This window comes from Bubalus kerabau, chromosome 21 (assembly GCF_029407905.1).
Source record: "Bubalus kerabau isolate K-KA32 ecotype Philippines breed swamp buffalo chromosome 21, PCC_UOA_SB_1v2, whole genome shotgun sequence".
In the NCBI taxonomy this organism is placed as follows: domain Eukaryota; kingdom Metazoa; phylum Chordata; class Mammalia; order Artiodactyla; family Bovidae; genus Bubalus; species Bubalus kerabau.
This window is the reverse complement of record NC_073644.1, coordinates 21971079-21992590: the sequence shown is the minus strand read 5'-3', so window position 1 is coordinate 21992590 and position 21512 is coordinate 21971079.

Here is a 21512-nt window from a genome sequence, read left to right as displayed (position 1 = left end):
ATTTGTGTCTTCAGCCTCTCCTCATTTTCCCCACTCTCCAGCCCTAGGAAACCACCATTTTTCACTCTGTGTCTATGAGTTTAACCTTTTAAAACTATTTTTCAGATTCTACATATAAGTGATACTATGCAATATTCATCTTTGTCTGGACAATCTCAATAAAACACAAACACTTTTAATCAAACCATTGGGATTGATTTTGCATCTCCTCTTAGTCTCGCTTCAGATCAACTAAAAGAGAATCTTGAAGAGTATAGCCCAAATCAGTATTTTCAGCAAGGACCTCAGCTGACTGACTCAGATGGCCATTGATGTTTAAGAACCATGACAATATTCTTTACTATCACAGATATAATAAAGAGTGACCTTAAAAGTGATTTGTACATTCTAAACCTCAGGTTTCTTATCTAGAAGATCATATTAATAATCAGTTACTAGAGTTTTTGTGACATATACATGAAAAAATTTGATAGCATTCAATAAACTAGACTTGCTGTTGTTTTGTTACATTTTTACTATGCTTATTAAAAATGGTGACTATTAATAGGAGATTAATATGAGCTCCATAAGGGTAGGGACTATATCTTGTTTAAAACTATATTTAGATTTATCTGGCATATGGTTAAGTGTTTAATGGTTTTTTGTTGAAAGTAAAATTGATTGGAAAAACTACTTTAAAAATCACTTGGTATTGCCAATCATTTAGTAAATGTTCAAAACATGTAATTTACTATTTTTTTAGTAGAAAATTCTGTCCAGAATATCTGTTTCAAATATTCTCTTCATTCACCATTTACACATGTTGTTTAATATGACTTGAATAGTTTACCATGCTTCTCATGCACACTGCAAAATTGATGCATGACCCCTATTTTGGGGTAGAATAAACTGCTAAGAAGTGACAATAAATGTGCACATGAAAAGATAACAATATTTGACCCCTGTAAAATCATCAGATTCAATGGAGAGTTCTGCATGTGACCTAACAAATGATACAGTTTTGAATAACAGCAAAGATTGTACAGAGGAAGCAAAACTGTGGTGGTCCTGGAGAGATTCAGAAGGTAGAGTTTGAGGACAGCATGATTGATGGTGTAGCTCTAGTAATATACATGGATTTTTATAGGGAAAATGAGGAGCCTGTATGGGATGGAGGCACTGGATAGACAAATGTGGGAGGTGAGACTGAAGACAGAGCTAGTTCTGCTTGTGGGGATTAGATGCCAGGAGCTTCTGAGGGATCTTGAGGAAGAGAATGCCATTACAAAATGTGATTTCGTTGTTGTTTGGTTGCTGTCATGCCCGAGTCTTTTACAACCCCATGAACTGTAGCCTGCCAGGCTCCTCTATCCATGGGATTTTCCAAGCAAGAATACTAGAGTGGGTTCCCATTTCCTTTTCCAGGGGAATCTTCCCAACCCAAGTATCACATCCATGTCTTCTGCATTGGCAGGTAGATTCTGTACCACTGAGACGCAAGGGAAGCCTCATAAAACGTGTTGGTTTTTGAAAAACCAATTTGAGTTGTTTTCTCTGCAGGCAGGAGCCAAGCAAACTCTATAAGCATGAAAATTTCTCCAGGTTTTGAATCCCACTCTGATCTACTTCTTGTCCTCGTCCTCAATGAAATCTTCAGTCATAGAACTAGGTGTCTTAGCTAGGTGTGAAATACTATGAAATTGGTAGTAATTAATGACTATTATTATAGCTATGAGTTATTAACAACATTAGAAAGAACAAGATAATGTCATCATTACATCTTTATAACAGTGTGAGGGGACATGAAGAGAAAGGCAATTGCCATAATGATAGCTTTTGTAATGGAGAGATAGAAGGCATTTCTGATAATAGACTTCTGAAAAAAGAAAAACTGGAAAGTGTCTAAGAAGATGTATGAATGTGGAAAATTGTTAGCAATCTGGGCAAGTAAGAGAAAAAAAAAAAAAAAAAAACCAGCTATCAACATAGAGAAAGTTCCACTCAACCAACTACATGCTCTGACAGCATCAGCACTGGTCAGCAAAGCTTCCAGGACCACAAGGGGCAAGAGGTGGGATGTCAGAGCTTCCTCCTATTTGGATGGGCTGGGGGCAAGCTATAATAAGTCTACAGCCCTTCGATATATCCAGGCACATATTCTCTCTAAGGGAGGAAGTGTATTTAAAACTCCAATTGTGAAAACATACAATCTACTAAAGAAAACACAAAGGACGAATTCTATTTAAAAACTATAAAACGCACATGACAAACATTATACATTTTTACTGATAGACTTTTAAAAATCCAAGTAGTTGTTTTGTGCTCTGTGTTGAGTAAACAATCTACCTGCCAATGCAGGCAATGCAGGTTTGATCCCTGGATTGCGAACAGCCCCTGAAGGAGGCAACTGCAATCCACTCCAGTATTCTTGCCTGGAAAACCCCATGGACAGAGGAGCCTGGCAGGCTATAGTCCATATAGTTGAAAGAGTCAGACACGACTGAACAGCTGAGCAGCCGCAGCAGATGAGATGGTACAATATGGTGTTAATATAAATATCTATTTTCCCAAATTAATTTATATATTTGATACTCCCAAAGGGACTATTAATTTTTAATGTTTATTAACATTTTTATTGAATTTGACAAACTCTCAAGTATGTATGCAGAGAAGGCAATGGCACCCCACTCCAGTACTCTTCCCTGGGAAATCCCATGGACAGAGGAGCCTGGTGGGCTGCAGTCTATGGCGTTGCTAGGAGTTGGACACGACTGAGCGATTTCACTTTCACTTTTCACTTTCATGCATTGGAGAAGGAAATGGCAACCCATTCCCGTGTTCTTGCCTGGGGAATCCCAGGGACGGGGGAGTCTGGTGGGCTGCCGTCTGTGGGGTTGCACAGAGTTGAATACAACTGCGACTTAGCAGCAGCAGCAGCAGCATGTATGATGTTCAAGGACATCCAACAGGTATAAAATGAGGGGTAAAGTATCCTTCCAAATAATAACATATACTAAAAAAGCTGTAACTAAAACAATTGATATTGATATAAGATGAATGGAAGACAAAATCTAAATAAAATAAATAAAATATGTATCTAGTTGTATAGATGATATTTTAAATAAGGACCAAATAATAGACCAATTATTTTGAGATATTTGGATACTCATTTCGAAAAAGTAAAATTAGGCCTCATATTTGCATCATTTGTGTCTGGCTTACAAATAAGCCAAAATGTTAAAAAAAATTACAGTAACATTTAGAGTTGTTTAATCAAATAGTAGTGAATTATTTCTATAACATTGAAGAAAAAGCTATCTTAAGCATGATAGATATCCAGATGTCAAAAATATTGAAGAATTTGATGCATCAACTATCTTTAAATATGCAAAAACATAATGGAGAAATTTAAAAGGGAAGTGAGAAATGAAAACAAATATTTGTAATCTCTATTAAAATAGTATTCAAAATATATTAAGAAAAGAAAAAGTAGGAAAATTAGGAGAAAAAACAGGGAAATTATGTAAATAACATGTTCATAGAAAAGAAATTTTTAAAAATGCATATGTAAAATGCTTGAATTTACTTTAATACAAAAATTATAATTAGTAGCCATTTCATAGATGGCATTGTAAAGCATAATGGTAATTCAATGTGTGAGACTTTGAGAAAATAAACATTAACTTTGATGACTGTGGAAAATGGCAAATTTTTTGGTGACAATTTCTATTTTAAAATTGACTGGACAAAATTAACTTTGTTTTCTGGTGTGCCTTTCAATGCCTTTTAAGCACAAATAGATACGCTGTATTGTATTGCTATATAGTACATCATTATATGAATATACAGATTGTTTAGATATTCTCTCATTTAAGGACATGTCTAGTGATTTTGCCCTTTCTTTCCTAGTGTTGTAATTTGTTTCTTCTCTCTTTTTATTCTATCCTGCCAGAGGATTGGTAATTTTATTCATCACTACATAGAATCAGTTTTTGGCTTCATTGATTTTCTGTATTGTTTTTCTGTTTTCCATGTAGTTGTTTTCAGTTCTACTGTTTATTATTTCTTTCTTTCTGCTAGTTTTGGGTTTATTTGCTCTTCTTTTAACAGTTTCTTGAGATGGAAGCTTAAGTTGTTGATTTGAGACTTTTCTTTTTTTATAAATTATTTTAATTGGAAGATAATTACTTTACAATATGGTGATGGTTTTTGCCATACACAAACATGAAATGGCCACAGATATATATGTGTCTGCCTCATCTTGAATCCCCTTCCCACCTCCCTCTCTACTCTCTGTGTTGTCTCACAGCACTGGATTTGGGTGCCCTGCTCCATGCATGGAACTTGTACTGGCCATCTTTTTTACATATGGTAATGTAAATGTTTCAGTGATATCCTCTCAAATCATTCAACACTTGCCTTCTCCCACTGAGTCCAAAGTCTGTTCTTTATGTAGTCTATGTCTTTATGTAGTTTATGTCTCCTTTGCTGTATGTAGGATTGTCAATACCATCTTTCTAAATTCCATATATATGCATCAATATACTTTATTGGTGTTTCTCTTTCTGACTTACTTCACTCTGTGTAATAGGATCCAGGTTCATCCACCTCATTGGAGCTGACTCAAGTGCATTCCTTTTTACAGCTGAGTAATACTCCATTGTGTATAGGAACCACTACTTCCTTATCCATTCACTTGCTGATGGATATCTAGGTTGCTTCCATGTCTTAGCTATTGTAAATAGTACTGCAATGAGCATTGGGGTACATGTGTCTCCTTTCAATCCTGGTTTCCTCAGTGTGTATGCCATATGCCATATGGCAGTTCTATACCCAGTTTTTTAAGGAATCTCCACACTGTTCTCCATAGTGGCTGTACCAGTTTGTATTCCCACCAACACTGTAAGAAGGTTCCCTTTTCTCTATACCCTCTCTAGCATTTATTGTTTGTAGACTTTTTGATGATGTCCATTCTAACCGGTGTGAGATGAAAACTCATTGTGCTTTTGTTTTGTGTTTCTCTAATAGTGAGTGATGTTGAGCATCTTCATGTGTTTATTAGTCAGCTGTATGTCCTCTTTGGAGAAATGTCTGTTTGGGTCTTTTGCCCACTTTTTGATTAGGTTATTCTTTTTTTTTTTGGCATTTAGTTACATGAGCTGCTTGTATATTTTGGAGCTTGCTTATCTTATTTTGTCAGTTGTTTCATTTGCTATTATTTTCTCCCATTCTGAGAGCTGTCTTTTCACCTTGCTTATAGTTCCTTCATTGTGTAAAAGCTTTTAAGTTTAATTGGTCCCATTTGTGTATTTTTGCTTTTAGGTATTACTTCTTTTCTAACAAAAGTACTTGAAAATAAAATTTACTCTTAGTCTTGCTTTAGCTTCATCACACTGATTTTGATAAATTGTACTTTAATTTTGGTCAAAAGATTTTCTAGTTTCCTTTGATCCATGGATTATTTATAATTATGTTTTTTAATTTCTAACTCTTTGAAGACTTTCATGCTATCTTTCTTTCATTGACTTCTAATTTCATTCCATTATCATTAGAAAATATACTTTGTATGATTTCAACTTGCTTAGAATTGTTAAAGTTCATTTTATGATCCAGAATATAATCTATCATGATGGATGTTCCATATTTATCCTATTATTGTTTGGTGGAATGATCTATACATGCCAATTAGACCCTGTTGATTGAAGGTATTATTCAGTTATTTTACATCCTTGGTAATTTTGTTGTTTATTAGTTCTATCTATTGCCGGGAGAGGGATGATAAAATCTCCAATTATAATTTTCCTTTCAGTTCTGTTGATTTTGTTTTTATATTGCTCTGTTGCTTTATGTATTTTGAAGCTCTCTTGATATGTGCCTGATGTACATTTGGGATAGTTACGTATTTTGGAAAATTGACCTTTTCCTTGTTGGGTAATGCCATTTTTGTCTGATAATTTCTTTTGCTCTGGTGTCCACTTTGCCTGATATCGTGTAGTTGCACCAGCATTGTGAGTGTGTCAGAGTATGCAGTGTGTGCATGGAACACATATTTCTTTTACCATCATTTAACTTTTAATACACCTACATCATTATATTTTAAATGATTTTTTGAAATTATCCTGGCACAGCATATGGTTAGATAGTGATGTGCATGTGTGTGTCATGCATGTGTGTTTTAATCCATTCCAACAATTTGTGTCTTAAAAAATTGGCTCGTTCAGACTATTTGTATTTAATACAATTATTGAAATGTTTGGATTTAGGTTTACCATTTTATTAATTATTTTGTTTTCTCCCTTTGCATTCTGTTCTTCTATTTCCATGATTCTACTTTCTTTGGAATATTTGAGCATTACTAAATATTCCAGTATACTTTATGTATTGTGCTTTTCATTATATCTTTGGGCAAAGATTTTTTGTGAGTGCTCTAGATTTAAATATATATATATATATATACTCAATTTAACAGAGTCAGTATTTTGCCAATTCAAATGGAATATAGATATCTTACTAAGTCTTAGCGTATATAGATTTCTTTATACAGATTGTATTGTAGTTGCCTGTATCTTGTCATGTTAGTTGCTCAGCTGTGTCTGACTCTTTGAGACCCCATGAACTGCAGCCTGCCAGACTCCTCTGTCCATACAATTCTCCTCGCAAAAATACTAGAGTGGGTTGCCATTCCCTTCTCCAGGGGATCTTTCCATCCCAGGATGGGCAGATTCTTTATTATCTGAGTGATGAGGGAAACCCCAGTTGCCTGTCTGGAGTTAATTACATAAATCTATAGTTTCAATCTTTTAACAATTTTGAAATTTCAACTGTAATTACATCAAATATATTTTACAGCATCACTTTATTTCTTCTCCTTTCTGGGACTTCAGTTTCACAGTTAGACCTTAAAAACTTTTTCAAAATCAATTGTCCATGTAAATGCATATCTATCTTTTGATTATATACTCTGCTCCTTTAATTTTATGTCCATTCTTATCTCAAAACACAGCCTTTTGATTACTCTAGCTTTTATATAAAACTTGTATTGTAAATATAATTTCCCAATTTTTTCAATATTATTTACTTTCCAGAATGTTTATATTTCCCTGTAAATTTTAGAATAATAATAAATTTCAATACAATAGCTGGTTGGGACTACAATTTGAATGGATTAAATCTATTAGTGCTTTTGGAATTGACATCTTAATAATAGTGTCTTCCCCATTCATAGACTTGGTATATCTTCTTATTTATTTATTTCTCTCAGTGATATTTGCTGTTTTCAGTGACAGGTCTTAGACATATGTTGTCAATTTTATCCTTAAATTGTTATTGGCATTTAATGATATTGCAAATGGTAACTTATATTTAAATTGTTAAATTTTGAATATATAAAAATGAATAGAAATAGCTTTTGCAGCTTTATTAAGATATAATTAATATACTATTAAATTCACCCATTAAAGTGTACAATTAAATGGGTCTTTCTGGTTTGTGGGACTTTAGTCAGCTTATCTGACTTGTTGCTCACAATGTAGAACATGTTTTATTATTTAGCAGTGGCTCATAAGGAAACATACAGGTTTCTGAAATTATTTTTCTCATAATTTCCTCTTTTTGGAATTCTGCTCTGTAACTTCTGGCTACCTTAGACTTCTTGAACTTCCATCTGTCTTTTCAACTTAGTGAGGAATCCACATTCTCCTTAGAAGTTATTCCCCATCTCAGCATGGAGTGTTTCTTCCAGAACAAAGTCTTAAATAAAAGCACACATGGAGATACATATATCATTTGTAAAAATATTCAAAAGTTATAAATCAAGCTGTGCTCACTCAATCAGTCTTGCCTGACTCTTTGTGATCTCATGGACTATAGTCCGCCAGACTTCTCTGTCCATGGAATTTTCCAGGCAAGAATACTGGAGTGGGTTGCCATTTCCTACTCTACAAACCAAGCTAACAAAAAGTTAAATAAGATAAATTCTATTAACTTAGCAACAATAGCAAAATAGGAATCCGAGAGGTCAATTTCAAATGTAGAATTCTCAGAATCCTTGAATTTCCATCTTTGTCTGCTCTTTCTTCCTATCCACTTGTGTACTTGGACCAACCTCTTGAAAAGGCCGGTCTAAGCTCTGCAAGCAAGCTTATGGTGCATATACCTCTGGCCTTGTCTGCCCCCATGGGTGGAAGTAGAGTTGTAGTAAGGTGGTTATAAATGAAAGTGAGGTTTTTACATCTTTGTTTTCACTGTATACCAAGCGCGGTTTAAACACTTTGCAAAATGAGCATTTTCATATATTCCTTATAAAATTAATATATGTACATACATAGATGCACATACAGAATAAATCTTCTCCACACATGTAATTCTTATGAGATAGTGTTTTGAATTCATAACTGAAACTGCCTCTTTTTTCCCCTCACGAGAAATCCGTTTAGTAAACTTAACAATCTGAGCTAATGTAAATTGTTAGTATACATCTGTGTGTGTGTGTGTGTGTGTGTGTGTGTGTGTGTAAAAGAGGAGGGCTGAGAGAGACAGAGAGAAAAAAAATCATGTAAGAATACAAATGGACCTTTGTGACTATTTTAGCAAATTTTACTCACTGAAACACTGCTTGGTGGAAAAAAGTGAAGTTTGATGTAGATCTCTCCTTGAACCATATTCAGTTCAGTTCAGTTCAGTCACTCAGTCGTGTATGACTCTTTGCCACCCCATGAATTGCAGCACGCCAGGCCTCCCTGTGCATCACCAACTCCCGGAGTTCAGTCAAACTCATGTCCATTGAGTTGGTAATGCTATCCAGCCATCTCTCTTGCCCCCAATCCCTCCCAGCATCAGAACCATATTAAATAAGTGCAAATATGTAAAGCACTCAATTCTTGACTATAAGAGTCACTCAATAATGTTAGAGTCCTACTTTTTTCACTGTCTTCATTTCTCAGCAATTGCATATATTAATGGCACCCACGTGGATTAATTTCTCTATTTTTGCAGTCCAGTCTGTTAGTTACTCGAAAGGGAAACATTTCAAGCCTTTTAGAGATTGGAGACGATGACAAATAAATCTAAACTTGGTAGTAGAGGAAGCCTCAAATCAAATTACATGAGTACAGACTTTCTTGCCCTCTGCTCTGAGCTGATGTTATTCAGAAAGATAGGTAGTATAAAGACCAGACCAATAAATTCAGAGAATATGGCCCATATAAAGAAAACTCGAAATGGGAAACACAGCTAATTTCTCCTAAAAGAGCTAAATTTCAATTATTTAGCTTCCATCTGATATCTATAGAAATAGGAACTTGGTAAGAATGGAAGGATTTGATGTCATCTCAGAAAATCCATTCCACCTTCCTCTTGGTGGATGTGGCCTGATATTTTAACATATCCTGGGCCTCTAGATAAATTTCAAGAGACTATCTAGTGTCAGAGCAAAATAGTGGTTCCTTAGAGTGGTTCCTTTTTCAGAGTTCCTTAGAAAAGTGTCTCTTCTTTGACTGGACTGAACCTGGGCCCTTTCCAAGGTCTAGGATGAGCAACTTTGCTTTTTCTTTCTTTTTTTTTTTTTTTTTTGCAGTTTTGTATGGCTCGATGACTCTCAATCTCTGACCCTCCACCCTTTCTGTGCTGATCAATGTCTTCACTCCTTGAAGGTCAGAGCTTTTGCAGACTGCCTGGATTAAGGTCTCCATGTCAGAGCCTGTTATCTGCTGCAGAGCCCCTAATGCCATTAGCAAGAAAATGAAAGAAGCTTCCAAACAACCTTCAGATCGATGCTAACGTTGTAACTTCCAACAGCTGCTGCTCAGCTCCTTTATTTGTTAAGACCTCCTCCTGTGTGGAACCTTCTTGACTCAAGTTTAATTCTGTCCATTTAACAAAGATGTTTTGAGCAGCTGCTTTGTATTCAGTCCTGGACAAAGCCTTGGGAAAGTGAAGCATACAGGATAGTGGGGCTTCTTGCCCACATGATAATAAGTATCCAACTGGAAAGAAGGAAATCACAAAGCATATTCCAGCTTGAGTATGGTCAAGATGATTTCAATAATAAAATGTAAATTTGGAAGTTAGTCTGAAGAGGAATATTGACGCTGGTAAAGAAGAAAGAAAGAGGCAGGACTGCTGTTTTTTGGACGTAGGGTAGAAAATTCAGCACTTTTCACTGCACTCAATTTCTAGCTCTTTTCTATCAAGACTTAGCTCAGGAATAACACAAAAACTCCCATGGAGCAACTCTATTTATATTTGAGGGTGCTTCAATTTCTTGTAGTGGAAGAAGGAGGAAGAAAGTGGTATACAAAATTCTAATAGTTGTTTCCTTTATTTTAGGAAAACAGGGTAATGGAAATGTGGTCCTCTTTCACCTAGTTCATGAAGTTCTAAAATGGAATCTCTCCTATATTGATATAAAAAAATCAATAGGCAAGGATTTTAGCATCTGGCAGCCTTTCTTCACACTGCCAGGTGGATGATTCTAGAATCGTGTCTCCCTATCTTCTTGTGGGTCAACCATGACTGATGCTTTCAAGGTCTAACAACCCTGAGAATACTTCTTGGAGAAAATGAAAATACTTATCTGCCCATTCAAAATTCTCAGCCATCTGGGCCATGCTCTTGCTTTTCCAATCTCATCTTCTTTCCCTGTTCTATTCACATCTTCTATTACTGACATACTCATCTCCAAAATATCTTTTGTACATCACATGGGGTTTATTTGTTCACCATTTCTCTATCCTGAAGGCTCTTTCTCAGTGTTTTCTTCTCTTTACACCTACTCTTTTTTTATATAGCCCAGTTCAATCTAAACTTGCTTTACCAAGTTTTTGCTGGCAACTCGCATGCATGGTGAACTCTAATCTCTCTGAAATTCTGATTTCTGACTTTCTGAACCATTTATTTGATACTTATATAGTACCTTCTGGCATTTCTCATTTTGTGGTGTGCACTCATATTTAATTTTCTGTGTAGAATATCCTTCCATTTATGTTAACCTAGTTTCTCTTATTAGGACATAAATTTTTGTGTATGGAGCATTTATCTTTATCCTATGTAAACTTATATTACATCGCTCCATCAGTCTCTATTGAATTAATAATAGCCTAAGAAACTCACAGACAGGCAAATTTTTTGCTAAAGTATTTCCACAGTAAACAAAAATGAATTTTATATGCCCTGCTTCTAATAGTTGATCTACATTTCTATAACTGCTATTTCTCTGGAATCTATGCAAGTTCTTTATGCCTTATAGGATCCCATACTCACCTGGTTTGCTTCCTGCTTTCTGACTACTGTTTCTTTCAGAAACTTTCAAACTTCTGTTTTTTCTTTGTCTCATTAGCTCTAAATTTTAGAGTTCTACTTTTGGACTTCCACTATTCTCTACCTATACTAATTCCCCAGATAATTTAAACCAGCCTCATGTCTTTAAGTATAGTCTTTAAACTATTAACTTTCAGCTGTATATCTCAAATACTGAATTCATGAATAACTGCCATGAACTGCACATCTGCAAACGGATATTGAATAAACATCTGAAATTTAACACATCCAAACTTGCTTCCACCTCAACTGCTTACATAGCCTGCTTCATTTTAGTCTTCCCAATGTCAGACTTATTCCAATTGCTTATACTTCAAATGCTCAAGTCTTAAAAAAGCTAAATGTTTTATTATGGGAGATTTCAAACAAATATAAAGGAAATGAAAAAATATAATGGACTGCTTTGTAACCATCACCCAGCTCCAATGAGTATCAATATACTGTTCTTATTTTATGTAACTTCTCCCACTCACCACTCCCAGGGGACACCTGGGGCGGAGCTTGCCTTTTGCCTGACTCCTATGCTGCTGTTTCTTGTTCTAGAAAGTCCCAGTTGACCTCCGAGGGTTCAGGGTCAACCTCAATCAGTGCAACCTTAGCTGATGTATTTCGGAAAGTTCCCAAGCCCTGAAAATGCAGCACCTGCCCACCTGCCTGGTGGATACTACGCCACTGTGCCCTGAAAAGCTGGATCCATGAGGAAGGGGTTTTACAAGCATCTAATAGTTTTCCAGCCTCCTTTAGAAATTTGGGAAGAGCTGGCACTATGCTAGGGATGCTACTATCGCTCTCAGCAATATACGATGTGCTTGCCCCGCAGTGTTTGCCTGCTGGGTTGCCACAAAGGCCCTGGTAGAGCCGCTTCCTAATGGATTTGGCCGGCTCCGCAAGCTCAGCATCCAGCCCTGACCTGTCACAGTGGGCCATGCTGCTGGCATCTCCGCTCTAGCACCAACCTAGGATTCACGGTCCGCCCCAAAGCCAGCCTGGGGGACAGAGTTAGAGCCCATAGCCCGATGCTCTGTTAGCTCACCTTGGCTTCTCTGACTGAGACATCTCTACAGTGAAGCCTGACCTTTTACAATACCGACAGTTTAGGGTGGGGGTTCATAGCAACACTTCGCAGCAGCAATGAGCAGTGGACTAGAGACGTCACTTACTACCAGCTAGCAGTGGTTCCCTCGGGGAGAGACGGAGTGGCCTGGAGGAGGAAGTTAGATTCGCAACTTCGAGGCTTCATATGAGGTAAAAACTGCACCCACAATACTATCGTCCACCTCGCTAATGGTACTGGGCAGCTGGAGCTGGTGCATTGAACTAAGAATTTGCAGATTATGACGTGCCATACTGAAGGAGCACGGGCCACCCATACTGGTTGACCGGTAGCCCCCTGAGCATCCGAGCTCACACTTCCGGGAAGTGGAACCCATGGATTCTTTTGATTGATGGTGCACTTTTAACACACCCATAAAGAGGAATTAGAATCACAAGATTTATAACTTATGGGTCCCAGGATGGGGCTGGGTTGCAATGACCCAGAGGAAGGGCAGTCCTTTGTCCCTGGTCATGGGGGAGAGAGAAAGAGATGGAGAGCAGAAGAGCAAGCCCCTATTACGCATAAGGAGGTTGGGGTGGAGCTCACAAACTTTGCAGACTTGACTCTGAGTGGTTATATTTACAAGTACCCCTGGAAAAGTAAAGTGGGAACTTATAGCCAAAATCACTAGATTCAAGGCCAGACTCTGAATGTGAAGAGGGTGATCATATTGCAAAATGACAGCAATTTGGAAAAAGAAAAGTTTTTTTTTTTCTTATGCATCACTCACTTATTTTTAGACTTGTATTTTCAAGGTAAAATTGATATTCATTGAAAAGCAAAAATCCTGACTGTACAATTTTTGATGACTAGATACATCTTTGTTAACAACACTTTAATCAAGATAAATTACATTTTATCAACACAGAGAGTTCCCACATGTCCTTTTAAAGTCAACCCCTTGCATCACCTAAAGACCACCACTAGTCTGGTCTTCATTCATATTTTGCATCTGTCAGTAGCTTACTTTTTAAATACCTGAGTATTCTTTGTATGAATATAACACAATTTATCAATTCTCTTGATAGACATTTGGGATGCTTAGATTGTTTGGGAAATATCAACAAAGCTGATGAATATTCAGCTTCAGGTAAATATTCTTCTTCAGATCTTTTTTAAGGTCATATGTTTTCACTTATCTTGGCAAAATATCCAGGAGCAGGAAGACTGGATGGCAGATAGGTATATATTTCACCTTATGAAAGACTTCCACAACTTTTTATAAAATAGTTGAGTAATTTTATACTTTACAAATAATATATGATCATTGAAGTTACTCTGATGATGACATATTACTCTGCATGTCTGTGTATGTGTGTAAATTTGTAACAAAATTAATTTTCTTTGAAAAATAAGAGACTATTCAAAAATTCTATTTTCTTTCATGCCAGTTTTTGTAGGTTGTTTTTCAATAGGTTCTTTTATTTCACCCAAACTACCAAGTGTTTTAGCAAAATGTCACTTAAATATTCTGTTATTTTCCTATTGATATTTCCTAATCTGTCTTGCTAGGAATTTATTGACTTTATTGACACTTTCAAATAAATATCTTTTATTTTTTCTAATTTTTAGAAATATTTTTTTCTGCATTTTAGTTTTTTGCTTTATTACTTTCTAATACTTTAAAATTAAGTTGGTTTTCATATAATACCTTAATTTAAGTTTGAAATTTAAATAATTGATTTTAAATATTTCTTAGTGTTCCAAGCCCTGTGTTAGTTGTGTATTCTCATTGCTGTTCATTTGGATTTTTTTTTAATTTTCCTTTTTATTTCTTCTCTTTTGCTTTCCTTTTTTTTTTTTCACTCATAGGTTATTTGGAAGTGTCTAATTCCCAAATATATGTAGCTCTCTATGTACATTCTTTTGGTTGATTTCTAAATTAATTCTCCTGTGTTCAAAGAATATGTCCTATAATATTGATAATTATTGGTCCTTGCTTTATTTCTCAACATATGGCTCTGTCTTATTGAATATTTTGTATGACCTTGAAAATATGGTATGTTCTTTTCTTGTTTGGTTTTCTATTTGATCAATATTGATTAGATTAAGATAATGTATAGTGTTGTTTACATGCTATGCACCTTCATTAATATTTTATCCATTTCTGTTACTTACTGTGGTGGTGGTTTGGTCGCTAAGTCATATCCAACTCTTGCAACCCCACGGACTATAGCCTGCCAGTCTCCTCTGTCTATGGGATTTGCCAGGAAAGAATACTAGAGTGGGTTGCCATCTCCTTCTTGGGATCTTCTTAACCCAGAGATGGAAATCATATCTCCTGCCTGGCAGGCAGACTCCTTCACTGCAGGTGAATTCTTTACTGACTGAGCTATGAGGGAAGTCCTTGTTACTTACCAAGTATGGATATTAAATTTTTCAGCTATCATTGTGCATTTTCCAATGTCTCCTTTTAATTTTTAGCTTTCCATTGAATTCTTCTATTGGCAGTTTATACTATTTTGGACTGTTTTTAATAGTATCTTTTGGAATTACTCTGTAATGATGTTATTCTGTTTCCTCCTTTCATTCCTCAGTGTGTTATCTTGACTCTTCATCAAAGCATGTTGTGTATACCTTTGAAACTAATCTAGAAGTTGACTTCATTAAACCATCTCCACTTGCTTGTAAATTTGTCATCATCAGTTCAGTTCAGTAGCTCAGTTGTGTCTGACTCTTTGCGACCCCAGGAATCGCAGCACTCCAGGCCTCCCTGTCCATCACCAACTCCCGGAGTTCACTCAGACTCACGTCCATTGAGTCCGAGATGCCATCCAGCCATCTCATCCTCTGTCGTCCCCTTCTCCTCTTGCCCCCAATCCCTCCCAGCATCAGAGTCTTTTCCAATGAGTCAACTCTTCGCATGAGGGGCCAAAGTACTGGAGTTTCAGCTTCAGCATCATTCCATCCAAAGAAATCCCAGGGCTGACCTCCTTCAGAATGGACTGGTTGGATCTCCTTGCAGTCCAAGGGGCTCTCAAGAGTCTTCTCCAACACCACAGTGCAAAAGCATCAATTCTTCGGCGCTCAGCCTTCTTCACAGTCCAACTCTCACATCCATACATGACCACAGGAAAAACCATAGCCTTGACTAGACGGACCTTTGTTGGCAAAGTAATGTCTCTGCTTTTAAATATTCTATCTATGTCATCATACTCTTTCAATAAAATCTACTAAGATTATTAATTAATTTCTCTATTCTTTCTCCTTTTTAGTCTTTCCCAACCAACAGCTAGAGCTAAATCCTGTTCAACTGAAAGTGAGATCATCTCCCTTCTCTGTTTCCCACTACACTCAGCTTGAAAGCTAAAGTCCTGCAGGAAATGCAAAGCCTATGTAATCTGCTCCATCTTCATTCAGTTACCCCTTTTTACTTATCTTGTGCTTATCTTTCTCCTTAGTCACTCTAGTCTAAATAAGAAGAGCTCTTTGTTTTTTCTTTAAGATATTGATTAGGTTTCCATTCAGGGCTTATTTGCTATTTCTTCCACCTGGAACATTCCAGGATTCCCATGGTGGTGGTTTTGTTTCTTCAGATTTTCAGTAAAATGTCATCTTCTCATTGAGTCTTTCTCTAACAATCCTACCTAAAATTGCCATTCCTTTTACCCAGTCACCTCATATCCTTCTTTCTATCAAGCACTTGATTTCAGTTTTCTATTGAGCACTTTGAACTATTTAAAATGGCATTTATTTTACTTATTCATTTCTCTTCCCTCACCCCGTTGGTGTGGTGTACGCTTTGTGAGAGAAGAGGTTTTTGTTGGTCTTGTTCACTGCTCTCTCCTTCCTGCCTAGAAGGCTAATGACACAAGTTGAAGTGCCAGGTAATAGTCTCAGGCCACAATTTTTTTTTTTTTTTCTGGTACTTCTTAGTGGTCCTGATTTAATAATCTTTTAATCTTCCTTGATAAATAGTGAGCTAGTCTTACCTTGAGTATCTTTAAGTGAAGGTAATTTTGCTTCCTCCCTGGGTATCTTGTTTCCAGAGTCCTAACTGTCCTAATAGTTACAAAGTTTTTCCTAATAATTAACCTAATTCTCCCTCTGTTGAAACAGAAGCCCCATTAGCTCTTACTCTGTCCTTGTTGACTAATGAGAATAATTGGTCTCTGTCCTTTTTATAGACTTGTCCTTCTGTATTTGTGGATATCTGCTGTACTTCCCCTCAGCCTTTGGTCAAGGAAGTGTGTCAGCAGGATGGCCACGTGGGGACCAGCCAGGCCCAGAGCAGGCATCAGCAGCTCATCCCCCCACAACAGAAATGAATGGAAAGTCTTTTACATAGACAGAGCGGTTTGGGGATTAAAAAGTGCGCCTAACTGGGTTTGGATCCAGGTCTTCCTTTGAAGAAATTTAAGACTTGAGACCAGCTACAGATCTAACCTGAAACTTCACTTTTATCGACAGTTTGGATAATAAAGAAGCCTTTTCTAGAGTCCCTCTTCTTTTCTCAGAAGATACTTTCTAGATGTCAGTCTTCATAAATGCTTTTGTAACTCCACACAGCTTCTAACTTCCTTGCCTTAGGTTAGTTTTCTAAAGTATTTATTTTATGTTTGCTAGAGTTTTGTGGAATAGTCTCTATTCTAGTTGCCATTTTGAATTTCCTTAAATTTGGTATAAGCTTCTTGGGTTAACACAAGGTTGTATTTCCTGAATAAATATCTATGTATTTATTTATTTTTGGCTGTGTTGGGGTCTTAGTTGCAGCATGTAGGATCTTCCTTGCTGTCTGTGGGATCTTTTCCTTGTGGCATGAAGGTTTTTTCTTGTAGTCTTTGTTGCTTGGAAGCATATGGGATATTAGTTCCCCAATAAGGAATCAAACCAAAGTCCCCAGCTTTGGAAGGCAGATTCTTAACCATTGGACCACCAGAGAAGTGCCTGCACATTTATTTATAAGTGTAGCCAAAGATGATACAAAGAACACAATTTCATTTAATTGATTGAATCATCATCAATCAATTCAATATCCTCCTAAAAAAAGGCTGATAAGAGTGATGAATGGAAAGAACCTTGACACATAGTTGGAAGACATAAGTTGAAATTCCAAATTTTTAATTTAATAGCAATGTGGCCCTTGGAAAAATTTCTCTAAGTTACTGAGCTCCAGTTGCCTCATGTTTAAATGAGCTTTTTAGACCAGATAAATCTAAAATTCTTTCTAGTTCTTCAGTTTTATAGTCCTGTAGAAGAGGCACACACACAACAAGAAGAGAATGCAGGCTTCCCTGATGGCTCAGTGATAAAGAATCCACCTGCCAATGCAAGAGATACATGTTTGATCCCTGGTCACGAAGATCCTCTGGAGAAGGAAATTGCAATCCATTCCAGTGTTCTTGCCCAGGAAATCCCATGGACAGAGAAGCCTGACAGGCTACAGTCCATGGGGTCACAAAGAGTAAAACACGACTAAATAACAACAATGGAAAAGAAAGTGTGAAAGTTAATGTTAGTCTCTCAGTCATGTCTAACACTTTGTGACTCCATGGACTATAGCCAGCCAAGCTCCTCTGTACATGAAATTCTCCAGGCAAGAATACTGGAGTGGGTTAGCTATTTCCTTCTCCAGAGTATCTTCCTGACCCAGGGATAAGAACCCAGGTCTCCTACTGGCAGATTCTTTATGGTCCGAGAGACCAGTGTAGCCATCCAAAAATCTTATTACCACAATGTTTAAGTTTATTGTCCATATATTTAATGTTAATTATCAAGGTCAGTGGAGAGCTATTGTAGACTAGAGTTCACAATAGTATGGACTAGAAAGTAACCCTTTGAAAAACCTGTGAATAAAAAACTAATTCACACTAACTTTTTTTCCCTTTCAAGATGACTGCTAGATAATTTTTATTATGTGGTAATGAGACAGATTGAGGGACTTTTGACATTTTTTCCCATGCTTTATGCTGCAAGGTTTGGTTTGAAAGTAGCCAGTGAGCAAGCAGCTGGTATTTTATCTCAGGTCAAGATTTCTGGCCCTGTCAAATGTGTCATGGGGGAAACTTCAGTTACAGCTGCTTATCATTCATGACTTGTCACCCAAGATTAACGCCATTGACTAAGACTAAGCTGGTGACATGTTATAAAAACGTATGATGGTGCTCACTGTAAATCAAAAGTCACTGCTGGTCTACCTGTCTGAGTTCTGTTTTCTGTTGCTTGAACACTTTTGCCTACATCATTTTAGAGAAGGTCAAGCTGTCAACCATGTCTTCTCACTGCATGGCATAAGGTGAGAAAGTCTGAGATCGGACAGTAGAAATGGGTGTAAAACTTGACACTTCCCAAGGTAAAAGGCAACATTATAGCAAGAGCGAAGGAGGGGAGATTTGGAAACAACAAGTATGGGTTAGGAAGATAAAAACTTTAGTTTTGAACATTTTGAGGTAGAGATGCCTAGTGGACATCCATGAGGAATTGTCTAGAAGGCAGTTAAATATGTGAGCTGTGCATTTAAGGGAGAGATCAATAGTATATTTCCTAAGTGCTATCTTTATCCAGTTTTGAAGTCATGGCCAATAATTCTCAGTTCTATCCTGCCCCTTGTTTTCTTCTCTTATCAAGTTCTAATACATCTGGATTACAATATACACATACCCAAATTCAAGAGGTCCCCAGACACATAATATCCTGGGACAGTCCCCTCATTCTTGGACCTGCAGAATTACTCAAAATACCCAGACTTGAGGAATCCAGTGAAACTAACTAACCCCACAGTATTTACCATAAATACACCTCCTTTTACAGTTCTAGCTTGCGGTTACCCTGTCCCAAGATATAACCCTCTGGGTGGTCCTGCATGGCAGCCTTCTCTCATTTAGATCTGTAAGTAACAAAGAATTTTGCCTATTCAAGTGTTTTTGTTTTGTTTCTCACCATCAAAAGAATCTTTAAATCTTGTAGCGAAAGTGTTAGTCTCTCAGTCATGTCCGACTCTTTGCGACTCCATGGACTGTAGCTTGCCAGGTTCCTCCGGCCATGGAAATCTCTGGGCAAGAATACTGGAATGGATTGCAATGGCCTTCTCCAGGGCATCTTTCCAACCCAGGGATCCATCTCGAGTGTCCTGCATTGCAGGCAGATTCTTTACCATCTAAGCCACCAAGGAAGCCCTTAAATCCTGTAACACAAGGTCAAAACTGGAAATACAAATGCGGAAACTTTTAGTATCAAACACTGTCCTGGTACATCATAGGAAACAATTAGGAAAGCATTAAAGCTTTATCTTTAGTGTTTTACTGTTGCTGTGATTCCGCCCTGGATAGCTGGGTGGTTGATATGACTTGAATCTTCCCCTTAAGAGGCATATCCTGGCCTTATGAAATGCCCATCAGCTTAGGGACCTCAAGATGACTACTGTCATCCTTCCTGTTTCACCTTTTCTGGCTCTCTTGCTACTTGAGATATTGTGATGGTAAAATCATAAGATTTGCTAACATGACTGATAAGAATCAGAAGATCAAGTGGTAGATCTTGGTGTATTTAAACGAATATCAACCAGTCCCTTGCAAAGAAAGTCAATTCCAAAGCATGTAGCAGATGGACTGATAATCACAGAATCCCTTGGTAAAATATTGACTGACCTGACTTGGATGTATGGATGGATAGACAGATAAAAATATGCATATAGATATAGATAGATGTATATAGAGATCTGGTGCCTTTGAATAGAGGGTGATCAAAAGAAAAGTTTCAGAAACAGCAATGTTTTCTAGAGCATCCCTCAAAAGGCTTAGACAAGGAAGAATCTCTCTTTCCTATCTTATTTCTAGCCACCCCCTCCTTCTCCACAGATAAAACCTTTACTTCCATACACATATTTATACCAGCCTCAGCTCTGACCTTTAGTTTCTTTCTCTGATTATAGATATACAGGAAACCTTATCACAGTTAACCCTTTTCAGTGCTGCGAGCCTTTGACAGCATGGACTCCAATGGAATTGCAATAAGTTGGCCTACTTATCTTTAGCATTCCCAGAAAAACTGAATATATTAGAGCTTCTATTTGGATTAACTTGTGGTTCTGCTATTGATTTAACTTATCTGTTGGTCTTTTATACACTTATATTTTTTATGTTGTATTTGTTTTATCAGCTAATTAATGGACATATCCTACCATTAGTTAAACCAGCTTTTTCTTTCTATGCTCATTCATATATTACCAATCATTTGAAACCAACCTCACCATACTTCTTCCTTCACGGCATTTTTTGACTATTCTAAGCAGATCTGAATTTTATCAGCTTTTAACTTAAATAGCAGAGAGAGACTTCCCAAACTATGTACAGAGGGAACATAAAAGATATCTTAATATATTTCCTTGTATATTAGGCATACACAGTCTAGGTGGGAAGTTCAGAATAAGAAATTAAATGGTTAATGAGAGGTTGGGTGATGTAAAAGGACTCTTAGACAATGTATATTAGGGGTATATCATCTTCAAGTTTTAGAAGTGATTCTGGCTTTCAAGAAGTGGATGTCTCAAGCCTGTGCTCACTGTATGAGAAAATATAATCATGTGCTATAATTTCATTTGGATATTGAACCTCAAACGCATCTCATATCACAAAATAGCTTCCTTAGTAGGGAGATTCCCCTTACACTCTCTGCTTTCTCTGGGCTCCCCCAGGATGAGAAACCCATGCAGAATGGCATTTCTATTCTTGCTCATGCCCTTCTGGGGCCTTCCGTGTTTTCTCCTATTTCTCTGTCTTTTCTCCACTTTGCCCTTCTTTTCTCTTTGTCTTTCTTGCCTTTGTTCTCTTTCTCTGAGGGCCCTTCTGCTTGACTCTGATTTCCTTTGACTTTCTGAGTTTAATTTTCATTTTCTGAAGCTCATTCATCTCTTAATAATTCATATATGGAGATTGGGGTCTGGGCAGAAAACTATCCCACCAAGACTTCCTAAAATAAAGATGCATTCATTGCCTCTCAATGTCCTCACTTGCCTTAGAAAGTTGCATCCTTTGGTGGTTTTGTGACTCAGGAGTGATAATATTTAAGGAGGAAAATGAGCCATTTTTCATCAGTACCACTCCTTCCCACTTGCATTAAGATGTGATTGGGAAAAGGGGATTAGAGAGACCAACACAGCATTTGAGATGTTGCTTACTTAAGT